Source organism: Calonectris borealis, chromosome 2, assembly GCF_964195595.1.
Source record: "Calonectris borealis chromosome 2, bCalBor7.hap1.2, whole genome shotgun sequence".
In the NCBI taxonomy this organism is placed as follows: domain Eukaryota; kingdom Metazoa; phylum Chordata; class Aves; order Procellariiformes; family Procellariidae; genus Calonectris; species Calonectris borealis.
In genome coordinates this window covers 101247237-101274836 of record NC_134313.1, presented here as the reverse complement: position 1 = coordinate 101274836, position 27600 = coordinate 101247237, and the positions used below count along the sequence as shown (strand labels likewise).

The 27600-nt window shown below is 41.3% G+C and overlaps 2 long non-coding RNA genes across 3 annotated transcripts in view; one reads left to right on the top strand and one right to left on the bottom strand.

Annotated features, from left to right (window-relative positions):
- Window positions 1-10307, top strand: part of LOC142079130 (uncharacterized) — a 13098-nt gene extending 2791 nt beyond the window's left edge. The window contains exons 3-6 of one of the 2 annotated variants that reach the window (XR_012672516.1): window positions 28-138; window positions 3277-4937; window positions 5793-5951; window positions 9143-10307. This is a non-coding gene — a long non-coding RNA (uncharacterized LOC142079130). The remainder of the gene's footprint in view (window positions 1-27; window positions 139-3276; window positions 4938-5792; window positions 5952-9142) is intronic. The other variant, XR_012672517.1, reaches the window with a different exon arrangement.
- LOC142079129 (uncharacterized) lies at window positions 6365-27600 on the bottom strand. Its single transcript, XR_012672515.1, has 6 exons — window positions 27457-27600; window positions 26093-26264; window positions 22533-22644; window positions 11579-11757; window positions 8625-9883; window positions 6365-7938 (listed from the first exon to the last, which is right to left on the bottom strand). It is a non-coding gene; the product is annotated as an uncharacterized LOC142079129 (long non-coding RNA).

Sequence of the window (27600 nt, the reverse complement as noted above, 5' to 3'; positions counted from 1 at the left end):
TGTGCGTGTCCTTTGTCTCCTCTGTAGGACCGAGCCTCCCAGTCACACATGAACTTAGTATGTGTGCTTCGGCTGCCAGCCTGACAAATTTCCGGCCACTTTCTCTCTGAAATGTACTATCTCCTGTTTGTAGTGATGGTAACTGTTTGCTGTTCTTTTTTTAGTAGTTCTGGTTAAGTTTTTCCAATGCATGGTTTCTTTGTAACTGTTTTGGAATTAATTTTCCCTGCTTCAAGAAGCTGCTTGGAAATCAGCAGTGTGTTATTTATTGTTGTACCTACTGTGCTGAATTACTGGTCCTAATAAGAAAAGAAAACCACAAAGAAGTAGGCTATGATATTTCAACAGTGTTAAGGATAGACCTCTTCAAACTACCCGGAGATTTTTTTGCTGAGCCCTTTGCTATTTGGACTATTTTTTTTCCTGCTAATTTAATTGCTCATATATAGGATAGGCTTGATGAACTGACAAATGAAAGACTTGCCAAAATGAATCACATATGAATTATAGGCCATCATCAGCTATTAACTTGGTTGAATCAAATGGTAATCAAGTTGCAATTTACAGTATTACTATATTGCTGCTCACATATAACACAGTGCTTCTGCTTTTATAAAACTGAGCAATCCGCTAATAGAAATAATTTTGTTGTATGAGTCAACTATACCTGTGCCTATCTTAGACCAAGAGTGATTACAAATCTCTCGTTTGCCAAATCTTTGGTTGTGGTATTTTTTTATAAATGTGTGTGTGTGTGTATATATATATATATGAAAAACAATATATAGGGACAGGTATAGATATATATCTGTTTAGTTTTGGTACTTGAACACCAGCGTGTATACACAGCGGGAGCAGGCTTGTTCTCTATTCTGTTCTTACCTTTCTGATATGTACATGGGCACCGTGATCTATGGGGACCCCAAGTTTTATAGAAGTATGATCCACTCTTTGTACAAAATCTCACCAAATTTAATCTCTATAGTCCAATTTCTTTTAATTTCGTTGCATTTTGTTAATGAGTTTAAAGCTTATTCATAGTTAACTTCATGCTTTTCTTCCAAAGTATTATTCATAGCTCTTTACCATATCCTCTTTCCACACTGAAGAATTATTTTTGATCATTTTCTGCATAGGGTGGCGTTTTTTTGCTGAGTATTAAAAGGCAGTTTAAGGACAACTGAAAATCTGTTCATTGGGATAGATCATAAATAGAAGATTTTATAGTCTCCACTGTCTGGGCTACTGTACAAGCATCGTATTCTAACTGAAATGTCAAAATGAGCACAGAAATAAAATGCCCTCCAAGCTGAATAGAATGTGTTTTATTCAAAGACAAATTTATGCGGGAGCAGGATAGAAAATATGAGGAGACACGTTGGTTTATTCCTTTTGTGAAAACAGATATCAAACCATAACACTATTAGAGAAGTGATTCTTAGCTAGCGGGTCGAGATCCATTTCTGAGTCATCGTGAATTTCTGCTGAGGGTGGAAGCAAGTTGGCATGTTTTAAATGTTGAAATATAAGAAAAGCCATTGAAGACTGACTGAAAAAAAATCACAGTGGCCAGAATTTCTACAGTAAAAAAGTTTGTTTGGCCAGATCAGCCTGGACTAAAAAATCCCGATGCGGTATGTAACCAAGTGAAGTGAGGTTGAAGGACAGGAAAAGATGAAATGAAAGAAGAAAAGAGCTAATCATCCAGCCTCCTTGGACTAACGGACGGAAGCACACTGTGCTCCTTTTCCCCTTGCCCTGGCTGGGTGCATCGGCAGCCTGACTCCTGTGAGTGGCTGGAAGAGTTCCAATTTAACCCTTTTAACTAACGAGGGGCAGGTGGGTCACAAAACTGCCGAGTTTGGAAACTGCTGTGGGCTGGGCACCATAGGACATCCTCTTAGATGATGTTTAGGATGGAAATTTACAAGTTACGCACTTTCGGTAAACATTTTAAAGTACCCCTGGCAAACCAGGCAGCATTTTGTTTCCAGTCCGTGCATTGGTAGGGTGCCCATTACCATAGATGAGCAGGCTCAAAGACTGCAGGCTTTCAGAAACACATGGGATGTGTCAAGCTGACCCACTTCTTGAAAGCTAGGCTAGGCCTTTGTGAAATGTCCTGTACTTGTTAGATGTTAGGATGTCAAGAATGTTTAATTCTCCACTGACGAGATAATTATTGTTATGGTGTTTATAGAGGTGGGAGGGCCCAAAGGGAAAGGAGGCCAAAAAGGAGAATCAGGAAGTGAGATGAGTAAGGCTTCAGGAATTGCACGCAAATGGAGTTTCGTTGTGCTTTTTTCTTTAGCTCACTTGGCTCTTCAGTAAAATAGATGTTTACATATGAGAAACTATTTTTTTCTTCTCTGCATCTCTCATACCTACAAATTCAAATGTTCCACATGCTAATCTTAATGGCAGAAGTAGATTTTAAGTGGACTTGAGGAACGTGAAACTGTCAGGTGAAAACACTGAGTTTTAATAATTTTTAGTTATTGTAGCTGCTCCCAGTCCTACTGCCAATCTGTAGTTTGCCTCTTTCAAATCCTTTCCAGGGAGACCAGTCAGTATGAAATCCCAAATATCTGCTGAAATCTGAAATCCTGAAAATCTGTTGCCCTTGTTAGATAGTAGTATTTTACTGTACAGGACTGATCATTATGTTATGATTTATGGAATATATTAAATATACCAGAAGCCTGTAGGATGTACAGGCAGTTGCCTCCTTCTATTTTAAGAGTACAAAAACATGCATCTACAAAGCACATCATCTCACAAAATGCAAAATATTTTTCTGACTTTGTTCAGTCATGGTAACCTTGGAGAATACTTGCATGACAAAGCAATTAAAATATTTCAAACAAGGTCATGATTTTGCAGGTGATTGTTTCGCAGGTGATTGTTTTTAAGATTAACTTGCCATTATATATGCTGTCATGATTGCAATGTCTATGCTCAGAAGCTTGGAGGAAGAGTAGCTTCCTGTTCTAGTACATATTATTATGATCAGCAATTATTGTTGTTTGCCAAGCCACGCCTATGCTAACCTCTGTCATCAACAATATTGTTTGATCAGCTTAAAAATGACTGAATCTTATCTACTTGGCAACTTCTTTTAACCTACGTTATGAACTTACCTGTGTGAGGCTATAGAGTATGAAATGAACATCTTTACTATATAAAAGCTGCAGTATTGTCACTGATTTTGTTACAGCTGCATGGTACTGCTCCCCTTGGAAGTGTCTTAATAATAAAGTCAGTTTTCCTTTCTAGGAATCAAAATGCTGAGAAAGACTGAGAGGTTATCTATCTGACGTCATCTCCCTTCCATGGCTGAACCAGCTATTCCATGAGCATTCCTGACAGGCACTTGCTTAAACTCTTCTTAAAACCTCCTGCAACTGATACGCTAACAGGTTTCTCTTGAGTTTTGACTAGTAACAATGTAAGGGAATGCTTGAGTGGTTTGAAAATTTAATTTGGATAGTCTGAAAACTAAATGGAATACAAGCATTTCTGTTGCTTTAAAAAAATTTTCAACCGTGCTTTTTGAAACAGAAAATTTAAGTTTTGATCCAGATTTGAATTGCCACAGTAAGTGTTCAAAACTCGTGAGTCAATGCCCACCCACAAATGAAGTTGGCTTAAAAGCCCATTTTCTTAAAAATAAGACATTTAGAGAGGATGGGTAGGTGGTTGGTTATTTGCCATCTGTTTTCTGAGCTTTTAGGAGACCTTCCTTTCATATTTACAAGCTTTTGCCATACAGAAGAATTAAAAACTTGCTTAAAAAATACAAAAGCTGGGATTCTTATTGCAGTCCCTTGACTTTGGCAGCTGAAAAAAGTATTGAAGGATTTGCAATGAAATAATGAAAATCGGCAACACCTAATTTGACCTGGCAGCATTCTTCCCCATATTACAGCTTTGCAGAGGAACAAAGAGTAATCTGTATATACGGATTTGATATATTTTGAGAAAGGTTGAGGAAAAGTGTGGAGTGCAAATCTTTTCCATCTCAAAAAGCTCCCCACTGTATATTGCTAACTTCAGTTCACTTTTCTGTTTCTTAAGGTAATTAATGTATAATAACGCTTGTTAATAGGCAAATGCTGTCTGTACTCTCAGGCCCTAGTAGGTTAAGTCTCATGGTAGAGAGGAATTTATTTTTAAACATGAAGATTGCAGGAAACTAACAATTCAGTGTTGTCATGGATTTGTCACACTTGGCTAGTTCTTGGTAATTAAAGGAAGGTTTCGATAAACAAGTAGTTTGCTTAATTTTAATGGTCTGTGGTTAGGAGTTCTAGGATAAACTTGCTTGTTAGAGACTCCTTATTTCTTCTAGTAAATATGTTATGTCGTTGTGTTAGAGACTCCTTATTTCTTCTAATGAATATGTTATGTTGTTGACGTATGGGAAATTTAAATATGTGTATGGGAAATTTAAATCTATGCCATTTTAGTACAATTTGTGGGGGTTTTGTTTGCTTTTAGTGATTTCTTTTAGTACATGTTTGGCTTCTAGAGACAGCATATTGTTCAAAGCATGCTTTTGCTCTCCAAAGCCTCTGCCTGCAGCATGAATTCCTTTATTTGATGCAATTCAGCACAAGGATCTTCACCCGGCCCCTGTGGGTCCCATATGAGCTGTTAGGTGCCGCCAAGCAGCCTCCTGACACGCCTGGTCGGCACAAAGCCAAGCTGTGTGTGCAGCCCAACCTGGCACGCAGGTGGCCCAGCAGGAAGGGCAGCAGTGGGTATGCGCTGGCTTGCCGTCCCACTTCCCTGCCTGAGCTTTATGTCTGAGCAAGGAGAACAGGAGGTAGCACTGGCAAAATGCTGAAGAGGTGGGACCAAAAGCTGCTGAAGATGCGGTGCAGCTGAAGTGAGATGTGACTCAGTGACATGTCATCCCTGGCTCATAGGAAGAGGTGAGACAGAGCTTGGGCAAGAGGAAATACACTTGCAAAATTAAACACTTCAGAGGAAAAATAGCCTCTTCGCTTTGGTTACTGACATCTCAATTTTCACCGCTAATCCAGGAATTGCTGTACGTAGTATGAGACATTAATGCTGGCCCTAATTCTGTTGACTGCTCCTCATCTCTAGGCTAAGATTTGACCTTTTGCAGACTTGCTGCTTCTTTGCAGCATTTTCTCTCCACCCTCCAAACCTCAGTCTGTTTCCTGCATTGAACTTTCCTGCTCTGTATCCTTTCATCTCTTCTTATGCAGAAGTAAAAGTTCCTTGTGGGCAGAGATGCTTATTTGTCTGTTATAATTTATCCACTGTATGAGAATCATGTAGTTATATAAAGCAGTAATACTATTAATAGCAGAGAAGATAGCAACTTCTCTTTCAAACTTTTAATACAAATTCTCTATCAATTTAAATGGAAGCACGATCCATAATTAAAGTGGCACAGTCTTATGTACAGAAGGAATATTGAATCACGGTGAAAAATGCAGGAAAAGGAAGTATTATGACCACGTCTACCCACAGAGAATATAAATGCAGCCACACAAACCTTTTAAATGTTTCTTGGTCAGGTATGTGCTTACAGCTTGGTATTGGCTCAGGCATGATTGATCTGAACTGGAAAACAAAATCAGCAAACATTGCTGGGGCAACAGTGCAGGAAAAGTTTAGGACACCTCCCTGCTGTAACAAGGAACTAATCATTCCTCGTTAATGAACGGCTGGTAACAAATGTGTGTGACAGCAGTAGTTAAAAATTGGCCAGCAGGAAGTGCCAAGTGATGGTTAGCTGAGCTTATGTTTTCTAGCTCTGGCAACCCAGGGTTCTCTACATTTCTGAAGAAATGAATGCTAACGATGACATATCCAGCAACATCTTTTCAAGAGGTGGTACTGAAGATGGACATCAACGATGCCTGAAAGACAACTCTTCTTCCTTTTAATATGGGTCCTAAAAGCAGGAGAAGGTAGGAAGAGGAGGAAGGGTTGTATACAACTAGAATTAGCCCTGTATTTTATCAAAACCATGTATAGTTTCTAAGCCTGTTCAAGAATGACCTTTTACTTTAATTTTTAACTGAGAAGAAAGGACATACTGTACAGGTATAATATCTAGCCTCCAATGCTTAGTGCAGAACTTAAAAAGCATGGCAGGAAGGGGCCAGGTATCTACTACTGTATTGAATTTAAAGACATTGTCAAATTAACAAGGCCTGAATTGTTATTCTATTTATTTACTTATCATTAAGTGATATAACATTCTCTTCCACATCCTGAAGGTCATTACCACAGTATATTGGCTTCTCAGTGATGTTGAACATCCAGTACCGTGCCTTTTACAAACACATACACGAAAAAAATTTCACTAACTCATGCTCCTTCAGTGCTGCCAAGAACATAGCAAAGTGTAACCAAGCTGCATATGGTTTGACTGTGGTAAAATGTCTGCACCCTGCCTACGCTACAGGTGTAGCTCTACTGGAAGAAATATCCCAACTAAGTTTGAAGGGTTGGATAAAAGCCTCCTAGGGAAACTTGAGTGCCTGGTAGAAGAGCTGTCCTTAGCTGGCTCCAGTTCGATTCCTCTCTCTCATATCCTGTGCCTTAAATGAGAGTTACATTCATTGTTGTGGCGCACAATTCCAATCTACTTACATGTTTTCCTCCCACAATTATGAAACAGTAAGGAAAACAATTTGACCAGCAGTGCTTTAGTTACAAAATCAACGGATGCATGAGACAAATTCTTGAATTTGGCATTGCAAGATGATACCCTTAAAATACATATTAAAATATTAGGCACTGCACAGTTTTGCCTCTGTTTGTTGGGGCTCAGATGATGGACAAAGTATCGACTCTAATACTGCAAAAATCTCTGACTAGCAGCTCCAAACCAAAAGTCTTAGTCCTAGTCCTCCAATCTCACTTGTGCTAGCAGGATTTCCAACTCTCTTGGATTCTCACTGGTAAGTCGAGCTTCACATTTGTCCATAGCTTATCAGGTATCAAAGCCAGGGCCCCGTATCTGGACGGGAATGGAGATGTTCGCTACTAAGGGGGATGCAATGTTTGAACTATGCAGTGTGTAACTGAGGAAATAAACCTGAGGTAATAAAGAAAAGGCAAGCCAGTAGTAATCTGACTGATCCCCCTTTTGGGGGGATTTTTATTCATATATAGTTGAACTCCAAATGTGACCATCAGAGATAAGATACACTACTGTACAAGATTACTACAGTATCATGTTTATACATGTTATGGAGTTGAAAGAACCTTTTCCATAGTTGATGCTATTCAAGAAAATGTATTTAGTACTAATTTGAATTTATTTTTTTAATAGAAGATCATGTATAAGGGTGAAACAGGAAACATCTTTTAAAATGAACTCGTGCATCTCTAGCACAATTGGCTGTTGCGCTTGCGTCTCTTTAGAGACTCCTCTATCTGAGGACATGAAAGTCACTGCAAGACAGATTTAATCTGGCTGTTGGGTATTTTTTGAAGAGGCAGAGACTATAGGAAACTTTCCTAACTTGACAGACCTTCTGTGTGGAGTTCAGTGAACTCTCAGGCAGGACCAAAAAGCAAGCGTCACAGTGAGGCCTTCCTCTCAAATTCAGGCAGTTCTTCCCTACCAAGTCCTGGGGCTGCTGCAATTCAAGCAGCACCCTGCCTGGCTGGACGAGGGTGCACATAGTCACAGGCATAAGAAATGTTGCATTTATTCCCTCGGAGGCTGCCTTAAGAAAAAAATCAGAACCAATGAGCAAAGCCTGCACTGATTGTACATGTTCCAAATAGGTCACAAACATCTAGTTTAAAAGCTTGTCTCTATTACTATTGTGCCTCTTTTAAACAGGCTGAGGAAAAGAAACATTGAGTGATTGTCTGTTTTTGCCAGTTCTGTTAGAGGTTAATAAGCACTTTGACATGTGCTGGTCTTCAGGTTTTAATCTGTAGGAAAAAAAAAATATTCAGTATGTAAGTCTACTACATCAGTGAAATTGTTGCTGTAAACAGGGACTATGAACTATTTAGCACTTCATCTGCAGATCTCCATGTGCTTGCAAAAAGGAAGGGTTATTACCCCACTCTTACTGCTGGGAAAACGGTGGTGAAAAGGTGCAGTGACTTGGCCAGAAGTCACCCAGCTGGCCAGTGTCAAAACTGTGGATAAATTCCAGGACTAATTCTTTATCCCAGAAGCTGCCTCAAAATGAATAATACAGAGAATTGTGCAATGGAGCGTACTCTCGGGAACAGTGGCAGAACATGAGATGAAAATAGATACAACAAACTGAAATACTGGGAAGTAATTAGATTTAAGACAAGAAAATAACCATGGAAGTATATGTGAGATTAAACATTATGTTGTAAAGAAACTTTGCTTTGGCAAGGCAAAATTTTTATTATTAAAACATGCTACATTATGTCTCTCTGTCATATCTTTTTTTTTTTTTTAAATGATTGAGGGTAGCGACAATGACTACAGCCCTGAGAAGATAATTTCCTGAAACACAGCTTCTGGAAGTAGAATAGATATACATTTGCAGACTCTGAATGTAACTGATGGTTTTGACCTGTGTGTGCTAGCTAATGAGTTCTGAATCTTGTTTTGTCAAGTTATTCCATGCTCTCACCAACACAGCGTTCAGGTGGAAGTTGACCACTGCAGCAAGCATTATGGTGTACAGCCCTCTTGATCTACAGGTGTCCTGGGGCAGCCACAATCCAGCTGGACATCCCTAGGCCCTTGTGTTTGGGCACTACCGTGTATACATGCTCTTCGCTTTGCCTAGGCTGCGTGGCTGACCACACAGTCCTCAGACTAATGGTTGATAGACAGATTTCCTGCAAGCTTATTTTGCAGTGCGGGTATTTTGAGTACTCTGAACTTCATTCATCCCTTCAGAAAATCAGTGGAAGCAGTCAGTCCTGAAGGAGTCAGCCCTGGGCAGTAGAAGAAATGCACGGATGAAGATAAAGTAATTAACATCTACTTTCATTTGTCTATGTAATTTTTTCCTCACTACTTATCACCAGTCTTTTCCATAAGATTCTCTTGCAAACTCCTCTGAATTTAGGCTATTGCATACAATTGGAAATCACAGACAGTCTCTGATATGCATCCTGTTTCTTCTGTTTTTCTTTCAAACAGCCTCCAAGACTTTCTACTTGTCTCTTCAGGCCAGTCATACCTTTAAAATAACCTCATCAGGTGACTGAAATCCCTCAACGTGGAATATGTTGCTTAGCTACCTCCAAGCTGAAGGTCAGGCTGAAAACTACTTTGCCCTGGGTTGCAGCCGTCAACCTTTTGGGTTCAGTGTGAACCCAGATCATTAAGGTTTAATAACACCTGGCCAGCCCTTCGCCAGGAGCCCTTGGAAACGCAGCCCAGCAGGAGGTTGTACGCCAAGAGCAGAGTCACTCAAAGCAGAGTTTACGTCACACGCACACAGGTATGAAGATCCGAAGACTGAACGGGCTGGGATGGATTCCTCAAATCATTGCACGTGTTATGTCAGGGTATGAGGCCAGCTCCCTCACTGACCCTACCCCACAGCAGCATCGTCATGAAGCGCAAGTCGTTAAGTCTCCCAGGGCTATGCTCCCCTGCCCTGTGCTGCAGCAGGGAGACCAGTCCCTCTCAGAGGCAGTGGGACGGCCCTGCAGCAAGCCTGGGGGTTGCGGGGTTACCTGTGTGGAAGAGGGCTGGTTGCTGCCCACGTCTCCCCTTGCAGGAGTGGCAGGGATCCCGCTCCAGTGCGCACGTTCCCCGGGACGCCAGATGAATTATGGATGAGTCAGCCAGAATTTTTCCACGCGCTTCCGCTGCTGCATAGCGCTCATCGCCAACTGAACTGTGGTTTTCAACCGCTGTCTGGGCCTAATGGTTCTAACATTAAAAAAAAAAAAAAAAAGAAAAAAAAAAGAAAATTGCTCTCTGTTTTCTGACAGTGCTCCGTGGCAGGGCACGGGGAATCCCGACGCTTGTGCAGTGTCAGGCCCCCGTGTCCATAACGTTTTGCTGAATAGCCTAGCATGTGTTAGAAATCATTTGGTCCTTTCTGCCTGCTTTGCTCCTCTGTCCCTCCCACTAGCTGAGTGTATCGACAGAGTCAATTAGAAGAGACAGCAGCAATGCTGAAACTGATTTGAATTTCAACCAGGATCTGCTAGCAACTAGAGCTATGTACAGAGAGCTGAGGCAGGCAGTTACCCAAGGACCTAGCGACTGCCCGTGTATGCTAAAAAGTCTTTTTTTCTCCCACTTCTTAGCTAGATTCAGATTAATTTCTGTTTAGCAAATGTTGATTTCTTTTGCTCTTCTTTGAGCACATGAAATGCGTGTGGTCTTAATTTGTGGAAAAGAAACAGTCCAGTTCTGGAAATATTTGCTATGAGACAAAGCACAAAATCCTTCTACAACAGCATTTGATGAGTCTTCTCAGAAAGAGTGTAGCTTTTGTAAATGCTTGCAGTGATAAAGCAGCGCTGATGTCAAACTATACGGCACAGGAGACTAAGCATTAACTCAAGCCTTATTATAAATTTCTATATTATCTGCATTCAAGCTGCATCTAGAATTCCCAATCAAGACAGGCTTCAGCTGTGCTAAACACTACATCCATAGAAGTGACAGTTTGCGCTTTAAAGCACTTAGCGTCTAAAGAGACAACGTGAAATAAACTGGTGTGAAAGTCAAAGAAATGAAAGAAAGATCCCTACTGGCTCTTTACCTAGACATAATTAGGAGGCTACTTGCCTGGATTCAGAGAAGGCTGAACTCTACATTTGTCTTCAGACAGCCTGAAAACCCACTGATTTCAATAGGAGAGAAGCATAGGAGTATTTTTCCTTAAATACATGTATGACCCCTGAATCCAGGCCTGAGGAGGAGGAATTTGAAGATGGAGGACTTATTGTTTTAGAGGCTAACGTGGCAGAGATGGCACAGGAAGGAATACAGGATAATCACGCTTTTGGGAAGGCCATAACCAGCGTCTCCTGGAATTGCCCATAGCAGCAAAACAGTCCTTGATTTGCACAATCCTCCCTTAAGAACTATTCAAATGCAGATGTCCCAGTCAGCCCTTTTGAGTTCTCTGATCTCGGCTAGTTGCATTTGGCCCTATTTATGTAGCATATAATCTCAATTATTCATGCACACATTTCATGACACCTTTGCCATAGTAATTAAAAGGGCTCCTGTGGCTGTTAAGCCAGAATATGATCCAAGCACAATACTGTGATGAAATTAATTAATCTTCACCCTGAACTACTCTATCCACCTTATTTCTAGCTCTCACTTCCTGCCATGGGATGTGGCTCTGTCTTTGTCCATAGGATGACAGAGCCACTTGCAGTCAAGAACCTGCAGTGCCTACTGTTTGTCATCCGGTTCCCTCTTAGTCTTCTTTTCAATAAACTAAAGAGACTGATCGTAAGTCTCTTACCATAAATCAGCTTTGCTTAGATATCATGTAACTCTTATTGCTCCTTTGTGAAGCCTAAATTGTCAACATCATTTTTCTCAAGCGTGGGCACCAGAACAAGACACACTATTCCCTTCATGTTACCGTAATATCACCTCTTTACTCCTACAGAAGGTATTCTACGTCCAGGGATCACATTAGCCTCCTCAGTCACCGCATTGTTCTGGCAGCTCCTGTGCTGCAGGTTGCCCACGTGATGAGGTTTGTCGCTAATTCTTGGAATCCTGTGATTCATTCAAAGCTGCCTGCGCTGCTGCAGTAAGCGCGGGCCCTCCTGCAAGTGAGAGAGAAGTCATTTTAAGGGTCACCTTTCATTTTTTGCCTCTGGACCACATCGGCATAGCATCCGCTGAGGTGGCCACAGGCAGTAAGATGTGCAGCAGTTCCTCTGCAGACCACTATTTAAACATTCCTGTTGTCCTGGGGAAAAAAAAACACACACATTTAGTCACGTACAATTAGTTACTGAACAAATTTCTGTATTGGTCTGAAATACGTCCACTTTGCCATGCTGCAAAGGCGCCATAGCCCAAGGTTTCCTGCAGGACACAGTGATGAAGAAGAGGAGGCTCCATTCTTTAGAGATACAAGTATTTCTCTAAGTAAAGAGAGCTAAAAGGTGGGAATTAAAGAATAGTTGCCTATTTTCCTTTCAAAATGAACATTCAGTGCTGTGTTTAGAAACCTATGTAACAATGCAAGGTTTCTATACGCACATTTATTTACCCAGAAAATCTTATTCTACTATTTAAAGTTTAGACAAAAAAAAAAAAAAATCAAAGGATTACAGAAGTAGTTGTGTTGTGTGTTACAGGTATTGTAGCACAATAGTGAGTTTTTAATTACCAGGTTTGAAGACAAAATAGTTGTTCTCATTTCTCAAACATTCCATCAGATTTTCTAGCTTAGATATATGTTGGATCTAAGAAAAATTGGTTATGTTCATGCAAGATATAAATATATTGCAAAGGACTAGAGCAGCAATGCTGCCCTGCTTTTAACTTTTCTTGTCTGAGATTACAGAGCCAGGGTCCACAAAATTAAAAAATAACAGTTAAAAGACAGTCGGTTGGCTGTTTAGCCCTGGGAATGAGTTGCTGAAATTTGGATTTAGCTCTGTGCCAACAGATAAAGCATGAAGGAAAAGAAAAAAGGAAGACACACACACACAAAATGTATCAATGTAAGGTCACTGCAAGCCAGAGTAGAGAGTGCCAAAAGTTTTCTGAGGGAACTTTGTTCAAAGGATAAAAAAAAATCCCTCACTTCATTTACAGTAATAAATCAGAATACAAAATATGGCATAGCTTACATATTTGCATTTTAATAATAGTGCTGGAAACTGGAACATGTCAGTCTCAAAATAGGCATAAATTCATCTCAATTCAGTACCTGCTTATCCCTGTCCTGTGGTTCTGGTACCAGAGCCAATAAAATCAGGAAAAAAGTAACATGCTCTGGGTCAATTTGTAGGTGCTTCATCATGCCTAACTGTGACAATTTGGGGACTGTGCCTGTGTGTAATTTTCGTATTCTGATTTAAGGTAAGAAATTGCTGAGTTACCAAAAGTCTCAGTGGATGCGGAGCTGACCTGTCAGGCCCGTGTCACACAATTTCCGGAGACAAGAAAGCTGAGAGTTACTAAAACTCTTTGGAAAGTTACTAAAAATCTTTGGAAAGTCAGATAGCTGGAGGCTGAATCAGTCCCACCGAGGTTGCCCGATGGTCAGGAGTGAGGAATGGAAGAATGTCCCCAGGTGTGGAGCACGGACCAGCATTGAGCGTGGTGGATTCTCCAGTGCTGTGGGGTATGGCGTGATGATGCAGCCAAGCCCCTCTGACAGCTCTCTGACACCAAACAGGGCAGTCCTGCCTCCCCAGGCTGTGCTCATGGGATCCTGTGGTGGGATGGCTCACCAGCTAATCCAGCAAAAATACTGCTCACCTTCTTTGGCGGAGCTAGTTGTCAGCTAGTTTAGGGCCCTTGAAGTCCTGGCTGTGAGACAAGATGAGCTCCGGTGCCACAGGAAGGGAAGCTGCAGAGGTGCGCGGCGAGGAAGGAGGTGGAGTGGGATCGCCCCTTTTGGCAGAGAGTAATTATTGGATCAGGTGAGCTGAGCTGTCAGCCCACCGTGGGCCTGACAGGCTGGGGGTGCACTCGGAGGCACAGAAAGCTTAAGCAGGGGAACAGAAAAGACAATTGCCCTTTCATAGCACGTCGGTTTAGCTGTGAGATCCAACTCGCAACTAAAGAAGTTTCCTGTGACTTGGAGGAGAGCAGAAGGCTTCAAAGTCTCTGACCCCAGTCCAAAGAAAGCTCAGAAGATTCAGGCAAGGAAAAACACATAGACACTGGTTGTTTTGCACAGATCTGTATATTCCTGGAGCTGTGTCAGTAGGGCATGATCAATGCTAGCACTCCTCAAACGCAGGTGCCCAATTGCCTCCACAACCATATGTCCATGAAGACATGCTGTGTACTCAGTAACTCAGTGTTACTTTATAGGAAGGGAGGAACAAAACCTGTGCTTGAGCTAATGGGGAGCATAGGGTAAAGGGAGGGGCAATTATGTTTCAGGAGCTTGTAGGAGCCAAGCTATAAAAGGTCTCATTTCCACAGAGGGGTAACAGAGGGTTTCTGTGCAAGAAACCAAGGATAGAGCCAACTCTGTGAGCTGCTCAGATTAAACACAGTGGGAGAACACGTGGACCCGATACAGCAGGAGCTAGCCATCACCCCCTGAGAGCAGGACTGTGTGATAATTGCAGGGCCTAGCTCCACCTCTTTTTCATCATAATTTTTCCTTGGTGAAATATTCAGAGCCCTTTTGGTCCAGCCTACATCTGTACTTCCCGACTGAAATGAAATATGACCCCCCCAATTCCCCCCATCCAACAGTGCCTCATCTACTTTAGGGGGAAAAATGATTTGCAGTCACTGACCCTATTTTTCCCATTATGAAATCATTTATCAGTATGCTAGACTTCGCCTGCTGAGCTAACCCACATTAATAAAGTGAAATGCAAATGATGTGCTTGTCTCTGCTGACCCTGACTTTGAAAACTGGTTTTTCTTTCCCTGCTTCTCATCCTTGACAAAAGAGACGCAGGCATAAACTTAGAAATCAGCAGGTACTCTGCCTGTCTGTCAAGTGACCTGAATCCCACTTTTCATTACACAGACTTTCAGTACAGTGGATACTGAGAATTTGTGATGCTGTAGGAAATGACAGATGATGCCAATTAGGCTAATTAGCTAGTTCCATATTCCTCTACCAAAATCTTTCTCTCCTTTCCCTTAACTCTCTCTCCTTATGGTTAATTCTTCCCTTCCATTTTGCTGGTTTGTCTGAAAACCAGCTTTGACGCTAAAGGACGTATGTACATCCATCAAGTTTCAGACAGTGGAAAGAAAAGTCTCTGAAAACATCTTCCCCACCCATGCTGGTAAGCTCTTTCTCCTGTAAACTCTCTTTTACAGTGCAAGACTGCGTAGACCAATTCCTAAAGATATTAAGACTCACATAATTTCTCTTTCACACGCCCTTAACACTTCTCTCTCTCTTGTTCCTCTGTCCTTCAGAGCCTCCACTAACTTTCCTCTAGCCTGCACACTGTTATTCTCAATATTCACAACATTTCCCCATTTCCTTGGCTCATCTCTCACCAAGACTAATACCACGACTCACATACAGCATGTACTTCCAAGCCTCTTTTCTACTGTCTTGCATTTCTGACATTCTGCTATCTTCTCTCATTGCACGACTGAAATTTGTCTCGTGACTTCTGCTTCCTTAAATGACGTTGTCTTTATTTATATCTTCACTGATCCCTGTCTCTTACTTTTGCCATCTCTCTGCCAACTTTATCTTTTCTCTCAACACTTTCTCTCCTTGGCTTTCACAACTGCATCCTCACCTCTCCCTTTTCACAGCTGAGGCTTCCTTTTCCATTCCTATTCGCCATGCAAATCTCAGCAGGCTTTCTCTTTTCTGCCTCTCCCCGTGGATCAGCACCCAGTCATGTTGGCAGCATTCTGCGTCAGTGATGAGTGCATTTATCTTGGTCTCTTCATCCATCCAGTCCTACATTTTAGCCACTATGCCTTCTCGGGGAAGTGTCTTTGCCAATTCGACTTTCCCATGGCTGCTGCCGAACTTCTGAAGAGCCCCCTGAAGTGCTGCTCCAATCCCTCTGCTCTGTTTATAAGCGTTGTCCTTCCTTTTCTCCTACCCTGTTGCTTGGACTAATCAAAGCCAGTCCTACCCCAAGGCAGCCAGACCATGTTCAAGCTTTGCAAACTTTCCACTCTTGTATGTTCCCTCCCTTTTCATCTCCCCTATATCCATATGGGAGATATCCGTAATTGCACCTTCCCCCCTATTACAAACCAAAAGTCAGTACAATTGTTCTTGCCTGTTTTCTCACCTGTTTAAATCCTTCCCCTGACTCCCTCTTTTACCATCATTCAACTTTTCATTCTCTCCCTCCTTCACAGTCACACCCTCTTCTGATCACTTTTACTTATCATGCCATGCATTTCTTCTTCTGCTTTATCGGTGATGCAAACATTAATCCTTGTGAAATTTGTTGACACTCCTTGTTTCATACTTCTTTTCATTCTGCTTGAATACCTGTACTACAAATCATAAAACTTGGGCAAGCTGTCTTCCCCCTCCACCCTGCCGCTTTCAGGTAAACTTGAAGAAACTAACTAAGAAACTGGAGTTAACTCCTAATTTAGCAGCCTAAAAGAAAGAAAAAAATGCCCAACAGTGATTAAAGAACAATTTGATAAAACAAAAAAAAAATGTTTTTAGTTGTTGGGGGTTTTTTTCTCCACTGAGGGATTAAAAAGTACAATGAACAAATAAACAGAAGTTGATGAAAGTCAAGCAATCACAAATATAGGAAATAATCTATTAACTGCACTGAAACAAATATTATAATATTTTTAAGGGCAATATGTGGGAAAGAAATTGTGTTTGCACTGCACTGAGAAAAGAAGAAAATGGATGAGCCTGACTTACCAGGCTAACAGCTTTTTTGCCCAGTCCAGCAATTCCATAGTCTGGTTGAATTTCTGCCTAGCGCTTTCTAATTTAGAGCTTCATCCTCTGAACAGTGCTGTTGTATGTAGCTCTGTTAATGCCAATCTAAACAGAGCAATTTTGCAGGTTTGGAGCCCTAGAGCCTGATACTCTAGATGTAGCTCTGCCACCTCTACTATAAGCCATATGAATGCTCATATTTGTGGGGGATAACCAGTCCCGTAAAAACTCTAGTGACACTTCTGCCTAATACTCAAAGCAATGAGTAAGGCTGAATACAAGTTTGGATACTCTTGAAGATGAGTTTTCTCTCCTTCAAATTTTTAAATCAATATCACCTCTGAATTCTGAGCAGAACAAGTGAGCTGTAAAATGTATCAATACAGAACATACCTGCGATCAAACACCGCCTTGGGCGCTGCGCTTTGTGCTAGCGGAGTACATAATCTCAATGATGGACATGACAGACAGGAGAGAATAAAACAAACCTACGCAAGGAAAGGGGCGCAGCAGAGAAGGCCTGAGTTATGGAAATATAATTATGTAGTTACTCAGTTTAGTCACGCATGAAGCTAGATAGGTTGCTTTATGAGTAAACACGCTTACTTGTCAAATGACTAATCAGCCCATTATAAACAAGAGCTTCTCTCATGTACAGAAAATAGTAGGACACCTGAAACAAAAGTTATGCGTGTGAAGGTTTTTCTAAAACTGGCCAGCAAAATTTCTCTTACCTAGGGGATTTTTCTCATCCTGTTTTTACACAGAGAACTCTGTATTGCTGCAACTACATCAATATAATTAAAACACCATGAATTCCCTATTAGGGAAGCTGATAAGGTGTATAAAAGGGACTTACACCAGCCTATTCTCATTGTACATTGTATCAGTGTAACAGGATATATAATATACACATTTTTATAGATATGAAATGCTCTACTTGGTGCTTGAAGATAAAACAGGGAAATCAAACACTGCCTCAGCGGGGGCTGATAGCATTGCAATGCCTGCAGGGAGCAGAAAGCTGCGCTCCCCAGAGAAGGGGGGTCCCGGCACAGAGAGGTTCCCAAGTACCGGGGGGCTCCGGGAGGCCCCAGCTACGGGGAAGGAAGCCCCAGCCCAGAGAAAGTGGGGTGGGAGGCAGGGGGACCCCCTGCTGTCAGCCACTTTCCAGGCTGGACCCCGGGGGGGAAAGCAATCTCACCAAACATCAGTGGAGAAACTAAAAAGCCTGGAGGGCATGTGGGGCGATGCCTGGACGTGAGGCAGGTCTGGAGAGGCTTGGCTGGAGAATGGTGGCTGGTGGCATAGAGGAGGCTAAAAGGAAAAGTTCCCTGTAACTCTCCCAGATAGCTGTGAGGTGGGGGCCCAGGGAACCAAGGCACTCCCTGGCAGCTGTACAGCTATTTTGGTCATTAAAAATAAATCCTGGCCTCCCCCTCCCCATGACACAGGCCAAGACAAAGTGACTCAGTCTCTCCCTCCAGGAGTAGACCTCAAATCAAAACATAATCTCATTAGCACAATAACCTAGGTTACTCATCCATAGTTTCTGCAGGCTCCTTCCAGATCTCCTTCTCTCTCTGGTGTGCCATTTATTTAGTCCCAGAATGCTTTACTCTAAATTAGGACTGCTGTCACAGCTATTCAAGAGACTTAATCTCCCCAGAGTTTGCATTCCTGGATTAAAAAGTGCTGCAAGTCAGCCTTTCTCCCCTTGTGAGCAGGGGGGAAGGTTTCAGCTCCTGCCATTCAAAAACCACTTTCTGATTTCTCACTAGGCACATGCCATGACAAAACAAAGTTACTTGAACCACGCAGGGAAGGGCTGGGAAGCCTCTGAAGCACTGCGCTACACTCAATCATATGTATTAATTGCTTAAATGAGCAGTTAAATCTGACATCTGGACAAGGCCTCTGAAGCCCACTATTTTTTCCACCTTGATACCTTCTAATAACAATGCTAGCACAATTGTGAGCATCAGCAAGTTCAAAAAAAAAAGAAAAAAGAAAAAAGAAAGGAGTACTTACAAATGATGAGGCAGGAAACAATGTAAACCAGTTTGACTAGGTGCGACTGAGCAAACATCGACAGACTATAGCAAGTTACTGCAAAAATTGTGTGAGACAAATCCCATCCCCTTTGCCACCGCACTGGGCAAAGTGTTGCTTTTAGCAGGATCCTCTTGACTCAGCCTAGGACTCACGCGGCCACATTATTGGGATGCAGGCCTTGCCAGTGGGTGTATTTTAGCCTTTTAATAACACATTTGAGGTGTTTGTTTTGAAAGTAGATCTGAGCTGCTAGATTGTAAGTGTACCGATATGTTAGGTTTGACCCAGTGTAAAATTTCTTAGCAGTTAAGCTGATGACTGGAGCTAATTCATTAGCCATCGTACATGTGCAACACAAGCTTTATTTTAGCCTCAGAACACATAAACGCAAGGTGAACAAAATCAGAAAGTCTTAAAATTAGGCTCCTCGGTTCCTCTACCAGACACACCCAACTAAATTAAAGCAACAATGTACCAGGAACAAAAGACTATTTTTCATCTCTTTTTTTGTCCAAGATACCTTGGACAAAGATCGTGTACAAAGAGCCTGTAAAAACTTCCTTATAAAATTACAACAACAAAAGAAATTAGGTCAGCTACTAAAGAGTAGGTTGGATATAATCAAGTTATAGCACCCCGGGACACAAAAGGTAGGCTTTTTGCATTTGCATTTTGTCAACTTACACAGCTTATTGCAGTGGGAGGAATTCAAGGCAAATAACACTAAGACAGGATTTGCCAAAATGTTGGAAAACTGTTTGATCATTAATCGTATTTGCTAAGACTGTGATTAGGGTAATTGCTCTGTATTTCTTTTCACAAACCCATTGTCCATGGGGGGATCAGGAAGGACTATCCCCTACCCCCACGAAGTGCAGTGCAGCTTATTTGGCTCTTTGAGCCTTTTTTTTCCCCCTGAAACATCAAATACTTGCCCCTTTCTGAAAAGGCACAATACTCATGGCTGGATACTGAGTAGACGAGTGGTAGGATCTAATAAAGTAATATCTGTTTCATTGTAATTGTATCTCATTTTCTTTCTAGGTGACTAGTTATTCTTTGGAGTGTATTTTCAAAGTGGTTAGCAGTGGGAACATTCAGCTGGGGTTTGGATGGACTTCCATAAAAGCTGAGCTTCTGAAATGCTACCTAGTATTTGAGAACACTTCTTTTCTTCGGTGTGGCTAGCCGCAACAATAACGTGCAAGGTCTCACGTTGTGTCAGTGGCTGTGTCACGAATTAATGCTGCCCTCCCAGTTTGGCTCTAGCTTCCTTTTTTTCTTACACAACTGCATAAAAAAGGTTCTTGTCTGAATCCGAAGCAATACTTGAAAATTCTGTTTTAATTACTAGCACATGCATTTCTGTGACACACATCCCTGTGGAATCTGGGCATTGCTACTTTAATTTAGAAGCACTGATATCATTGTAATGAGCATAATACAGACCTTAGACTACATAAGACAGAAAGAAGAGCACAGCTCCTATTTTCTCTCCTTGCAGATTAAAAACTCCCTTGGATACTACAGCATTCCTCTGAACAGTGGCTGTAAAGTTTTCTTGTGGTTTTTCTTTTTTCCATGCTTATTATTTCAACAAGTACATATAAAATATGCTCAGTTTACAAGAAAACAAAAAAATCCTGTTCTTCCTGTCAGTGCTACAGGCTCATCCTATGCTTCAGAAATCCATTGGATTCTTTCCCTCTCAGATCATCAGCTACGAGGGTTCTGTAGGATAAATTTATGCCTTGTTTACATTGCACAACAATACTGTCTTCAGGTTCTGCTCTCAGTGTGTGTGCACAACATGGAATTGCATCCAGCTCAATTGCTCTCTCTGTCATGTTGTTTCTGAAGAGCCAAGAGGATTAAAAAAAGCAGCAAACATTTGACGTTGTTATTAAACCCAGTTCATCTGACTTTAAGTAAACAAAGTAATAAATCTATTAAGAAATAAGATGCAACTTTTACAGTTACACTCCAGGAAAGACCCATGCCTTCAGGAAGAAAGAAATTGAGGAGTTTTATGCCGGAGGCATTCCTGAGAAAGGTAAGGAGGTATGCAAATAGAAATCTAATCTGGTTCTGACGTAGGTGCTTGGGCAGAAAGCTATTGTTAGACAAACATGTGGTTCCTGAGCAGCAGAACTAATGAAGCCTGATTTCCTATGGATTTGTGTCCTTTGTCCCACATCTTTTTCTCCTTCACCACAATAATCCCAGCTCTCCGATGACACTGTCGCTACCAAGAGACAACAAACTCTGGGACTAGTCTGGAGCTATAAAAATGCTCGCTGTCGGCACGTGTGTGCTGACTGGCCAGCTGGCTGGCAAGCAACATATAATGGCTGAGATCCTCTTGCCTTTTCTTCAGTCAAGGCAGTAACCTGACTCTCTGTCCCTTATCCTGCTGCCAGATTTTATGAAATGTTTAAAAGAAAATTATGTCTAACATTATCACTCTTCCAACTTTCATCAAAATCTGATTTGCCACAGGGTTACAAAATTATTAGGTACAGGACAAACACTGATTGCGTAAGCTTTGTTTCCACAAGAAACTAGATTCAGAAGTTCAGCTACTTTTCTCTTCTTAAAAAACACAAAACCAACAGGGTTAATTAGGAAGTTTTCCCACAATCACTTTCAGCTGCAATAGTTTGTGTAAGAAATGGTGACTGACCTGCTATCTCATGCTAAAAGTTAATGTCTGATTTATTTTTTTAATAAAGAAATGTGCAAAAAGCTTCTATTGCTGCTGCTAACACTGAGACCTTTTATATGGTTAAATATTTTCAGTCTGCTGCACCATCATTATTGCCCCTTTCCAAAGGAAAACATGCTGCCTCCTTTGAGGTCTGCTCCCTGTGCACCTCTCCATTCCCAGCTTTAGGAGAGCTCCATTGGACTGCGTCCGCACGCTGCCTGGACTTTAGACTACATTGAGCAATAAACATCGTCTGCTCTGAGTGCTCCCTCTGGCATATTTGCTTGAATCATGACCTTATGTTTTGGTTTTGTTGTTTATTCCAGTTTCTTCAATACAGACTCCCACTGTCGCTTTACCAAGCTGCCAATTAAGAACCTTCTTTAAAGGGCCTTATCTATTTCTCCCCAGCAAACCGAAACAAAGAAGTAAATGACTGAGGACAGGCAAGTTGAAAGCTTGCATCTCTCAAATCACTTAATTTCCTCTCCCCATCACACCTTAACATCTCAGTTACGGCAGCTCTTCCATTGGCTGAGGAGGGCACGATACAGCGCTTCGGGAACAGCAGATGTGTGTCATTTCAAAGGCGAAACACAGCATTGCCAGCAGCGTGGGGCTACAGAACAAAGCATGAGAAAACAGAGGCTTGCAGTGCAGCGTTGCAACATCTGAGAACTGGATGATGACCAGCTGTTGGAGTTGGTGAACGGAAAAGGAGCAGAGGTTACTTGTGCCATCAAGATACCAGGAAAGGTTTCCATTTTATCCGTTTCCCCTCAAAATGGCTGCAACTTCCTATCGGTCTCAGTTGGGCTGACGCCAGCTGTTGAAATACTGCTCCAGACCTCCAGCCAGAGGTCTTGCAGGCCCAGGACAGTGAGGAGCAGCAGAGGTAGCTCTGGGAGGTACCCAGACTGGAGGGGAGCTAAGGCTGTGATGAAATGAGTTGGCTTTTGCAGTTTGGGGCTGAGTAGGGAAGGGAAGGTGCAGATCGTAGAAGTAGGTCGAGAAGACTGTAAAACCACCAAATTACTTGTGGGCCTAGGATTTTGGCACTCTAAGAAATGGCTTTCATAACAGTGTGAGAAACTCCTTTGTGCATACCAGGACTGTGTGTACAGACGTAACTGTGTGCATAAACACCAGGGCTGGGCACAGTGACTGTAAAACAGGGCAGATGTGTTCTTCCTTGCCCTCCCTGCACGTGCGCACACATATATACAGACACTTACCCTTTTTCACCTTTGGACTTCTAGGAGCAGGACAGAAGATCCATTAAGGTGTAGTGAGGTAGAGAGCACCCATGGCAAAGACTTTTCCTGGGATTGTTCATCTGCCGAGGACCTAGCAGGAAGGGAGGATAATTGAAGTGCAAATTATCTTTAGCTATAATTAGATGTTCACGTATATTAAAAATATCTTTAAAGAAATTTAAAAGATTATTTGAAGATGAAAATAAGGCTTAGTGCACTTCAGAATCTAGATGTTTCCCCTTTCAAACTCATGCTATATTGAGGGGAGTAGCCCATTAGTGCTGTCTTGAGTTTTACAGTAAATTATCTCAGATGCATTGGCAGGCGATTAGAAGACTGAAAAAAAAACCCCAAACCAAAAAACTTTAAAAATCACATTTTTCATATTCATTGAACACTAGGGCATGACATGTGTTTTTTGATCTACTGAAATTATTGTAAAAAAATGCTGGCATAGACCTGACACTTGAACCAATGGATATAATGTTGTAGTTACAACTCTGGTAAAAGTTTCCAGCTAGCCAAAAAAGTAAAAAGCATTTCCCCCAGTGTTTATATAAACCTAAAACAGAGGTAAGTTCCCTACAGAGTCCTGTCTTTCCTAACATAAGCACCACACAGTAGAATGTGAACATGTTGGTTCATGCTAGTCTTCCAACCAGATTTCTTCTTGCTGCTTCTACTGGATCACTGTTCCAAATCCTAAATTCTCTGGTGGTCAGGAACATCTTTATAATTTCCATCCTAAGTGTACTTATGGCAAGTCTGTGTCCTTCACCTTAAATAATTCTTTCCTTTTTCTTGTGTTTGCTACTAACATAGTACCCTTGAGAGCACACCCAGAGTCAGCTTAGCTTCAGTTTTCATTTGTTAGGCTAAATAAAGCAAGTTTCTGAACATCTTAGTAACCTGTCTCCAGAACACTTGTAGTTTGAATTGGTCTTTCTTGAACACCAGCAAACGGAACTCTTTTTGTCTTCCCATCATAAGGTTACTTCTTAACAGCATTATCTTTGTATCTTCTTCAAGTTAGATTATGTGAACCTGAAGTCACGATCTATTACATCTATTGTGTTTCTTTTGCCTACAAAGTCTGTTACACAGTTATTACCAAAGCAAGCTGCCAAATTAGCCTGCCACAATCTACCCGTGGTAAAACTATACTTCTTTTCATGCAATTTTCCTTTTACATCTCCAAGTATTCTTTCTTTTATATTATTTGAAAAGCACCCCATACTACTGGAGGTAACAATCCACGGTCAATTAAGTTGGATGTACTAGGGAAAGAGGTCAGAGAATCATAATTGTCATAAAGATCAAATGTGGCTTCTTAAGTCTGTCTAGTTAACTAACACTGATCACATCCCAAAAAGAATGAAATCAAGATTCTGGCAACAGCCTATGCATCAGTGCAAGAAACAAAGTCTGTGTAATACCTAGCTGTACTTAGCCATATTTATCAATCTCCATCACAAATGCTAGTTACATATTTGATGAGCAGTTTTATTGATCTGAGCTCTATAGTAGCATAGACCACAAATAAAAAAAAGCAACCCACATACAGGCCTCTTGGGACAAGGTTTAAATAGAGCGAATCTATTATGCTGGCTAGCTAGGGACTCATTACTGAATTCACCATTCTTTGTCTTTGGAAAGGCTAGAATCCATTCTGGGAAAAAAGCCCTTCAGCCCTTGGGATCCCAGCAAAAGATTAGAGTCTCTTTTTATCATTCAACAGTCCTATTTCATCCCCACTGCAGAAAAAATTATGCCAAGGGCCCATTGTTTCCTATCCGCCGGCAGGCTGCGATCTCTTCTGAGAGGGCAGAATTTTTAAGTGCTTGCAGCCCTGGTAGGAAGTGCTATGAAAAATAGGCAGGAACTACCCCTCTGCTCTTAAAAGCTGGATTTCCCTGTATAATTATCCCAGTAGGAGCTGGAATTTGGAGGACTCATCTGAGAGTGGGACAGAGCGAGTCAAAGGCTGGGACTCCCCCCTCCCCCAGCCCTACGTGGAGCAGAAAGCAAGGCAGCTCCTTTCTCCGGCAGCGCAGATATCTTTCCCAGCAACAGAGTCGCTGTACTCTGCGTGCAATGATTTGACGCTGACATAATGCTTCCATATAATCTCTGAACATGGGAACTTCGGCACAGACCCGTTAAACCATCCTTGCCTACCATAGCTGCTGTCCAAAATTGCCTCGTAACTTAGCAACTAACTTGCTACCTGCTATCGCTCATAGGCCCTCTTTAACGTTACCACTTCTTGAGCTTTTCCCTTTCATTATATATTTCAAGTATTTCCCCTCTCTTTTGCAGTGCTTCAAGAAGCAACTTACTTTTCTTGGTTTTGGCCATCTCTCTACAGTAATTCCATCTCATGAACATCACTACAGCTCCTTCAGACTTAGAGTTATCACCACATCACCCAGCCCCCCTGTTACTTCAGTAAGGGTAATTATCAAGGAACAATCATCCTTTGGTAGTTTGCAATCAGGACTCAAACACAGTACGTTAGAGCAACATACACAGAGATCTAAAAAAACCAACCCCCACCACTTGCATTTAAGTTATGATTTTCCCACTAAGCCTAATTCAGCTTATATAAAACTTCACGTATTTGCAATAAAGCATTTCATCCCAGGACAACAGAAAAGCACAGAAAATAAGCCTCCATTTTCTGGATTAACACACCGCTACCACCAGTTAAAGGAACAGGCAGCTACACATGCTGCAAAGGCAGTTGTTAACCAACCGCCTGTCTCCATTGCTGGGTTTTGTCCAGGAGCAAAGAGGAACTGCATGCCTTAACCTTCCTTTATGGACTGAAGTAACCGGCTTTGCTATGTTTTCTTTCACTGTTGCTACAGTCTTATCTATTTGGTATCTTAGATATTTATACAGTACACAGTTTTCTAGCACCTTGCAATCCCCCCCCCCCCCCCATTTGTATCTGTTTATACATGATCCTGTGGCTTGTTTTATTCAGAGATATTTGAGTACCTCAAGGTCTTGTGGTTTTGCTGAATGTGTGATACACGACTAGTGTACAAAAATATTTAAATTGCTACTTGAAATACAATTTGTACAAAAACTTAAACAAGCATCAATCAGAAGATTGATCATGAAACCTTCATATAAATAAGCTTTTAACTTCAGTGAACAAGTAAGGGCTTGCAAGAGAGCCTTTGGTCATATTTTAATGCATTAAACACTGTTTCATTAAGAAATACATTAAATCCCTCATTAAGAACAAACTGAAAACGAACCCTACCCTCCTCCAAATCTCTCTACAACCTTAGGGGTGGGGGGGGAAAGCAGCTTGAAAACAATGTTGAAAGTACAAATGGCCAAAAATGTATTGATTAAATGACATATTGAATATCTGAAGTTAGGAACTGCAAAGGAAAATGAGCTAGGAGTGCCCAAGTACAGAACCATGCATTTTTTTTCCTGTTAGGTAACAGTAGAAAAAGAAAATATCTTTCAAAACATGGGCATTTATGTAAATGGCGACGAGGTTTCTATTAAACATTTACCTTTCACGGTGAGCACATTTTTGCTTTGTTAGCTGATGACTACCACTGTTTTCTCTATCAAACAGGATTAGCTTCCTTTGACATTCCCAACCCCCCTGTTAACCGCACTTTATGAATCATCAAATTTATAACTTGTCAGGCGTGGTCTGACACCTTATGGCAAACCGGGACTCTGTTTCAAGCAAGACAAATTAACCACTTAACAGCTTAGCAGACAATATACTGTTAACTTTTCTGAAGTCTTGGATGCATTTTTACTGAATAGCAAAAAGAGTAATAGCTTAGCATAGTTTTTTTGAGAGCTGTGGTCATGGGTATCCCCAATTTTTAATTTTCATTAAAAATGAAACAAGTCACACAGAGGAGCATGCTGCAATGTATAGACTGGAACATAGCGAGGAGAATAAAAAAAAAATAAACTCAGAAGCTTCTAAAAAAAAGCTTAATTTTTAAACAAGGCTCCTTTTCAGAAGAAACAAAAATACTAAATCTCTGCAAGAATTTTCCTATGGACTTGTGGAAGCGTGAGCCTTATTTTGCACTTTTTTCCCCTCAACTTTCATAGAATTCCAGCTCCTTCTTAAAAGCTTCCCAGAACCCAGTACTTCTGAATGGTACTGCAATGTGAATACATCAATGTGAGACAAGGTAACTAACTACATGAAAAAAAATACTGAATGAAAAATGTAAAACCCACATGCAGCATCCACACTAGATATGCTCAGTCTCATCTGTGCATCAGCAGTAGTTAATTTTTTAGTATAGGCTCATGCCTGTAGCTTTATTTGGTCTTAAAAGCGCAGTGAAGAGTTCAGTAGCTCAGACAAGAAGGCGGTTAGTGCCTTGGCCTAGCTGGCGTCTAAGGAACACACGGGAAATCTGCATTTGAATCACAAGGCATTAGAATTGACTTCTCTGAAAGCCAAGATATAAAAGATTATCAAAATCTCCAGCCAATATCTGGATCTAGCTGTGGAAAGTAGTCTTTAAAGGGAGCTTCTGAAGTGGCCTTTGTATTTATTAATTTCTTGCATCACTGGGAGAACTTTGTAAATATGTAACAATAGTACACCTTTCCAACAAGAAAATAGATCCTGGGTAAAAACAGGAGAATGACTGGGAGTGATACAAATTATTTTGGACAAAATCACAAAAGTGACATATTTAATAGTTGCCTATTCATGGAGTAACATGCATTGCTGACAGTCCTACGTAAGAGGACTGCAAGATTTCTGATAATGGAGAAGGACCAAAGCATGCTGGAGATGAAAGTATAAACAGTATAAACTCTGAGTTTTACCCTTCATGCTGAGAAACCTGCCCTGCTTCCCTTCCCACCCCCTGCCAACACAACTATTACTCACCCTATCAGTTCTGGAGCAAACGCTGGAGCCCTGTATAGAAGCTTGGTTTGACCAAATACAATTGCCTGCTCTAAGTATGCCTTTATTCTGTTCATGTACCATGTAGTTCTGTTCAAAGTTCTCAGAGAACACGTGCCACCCACC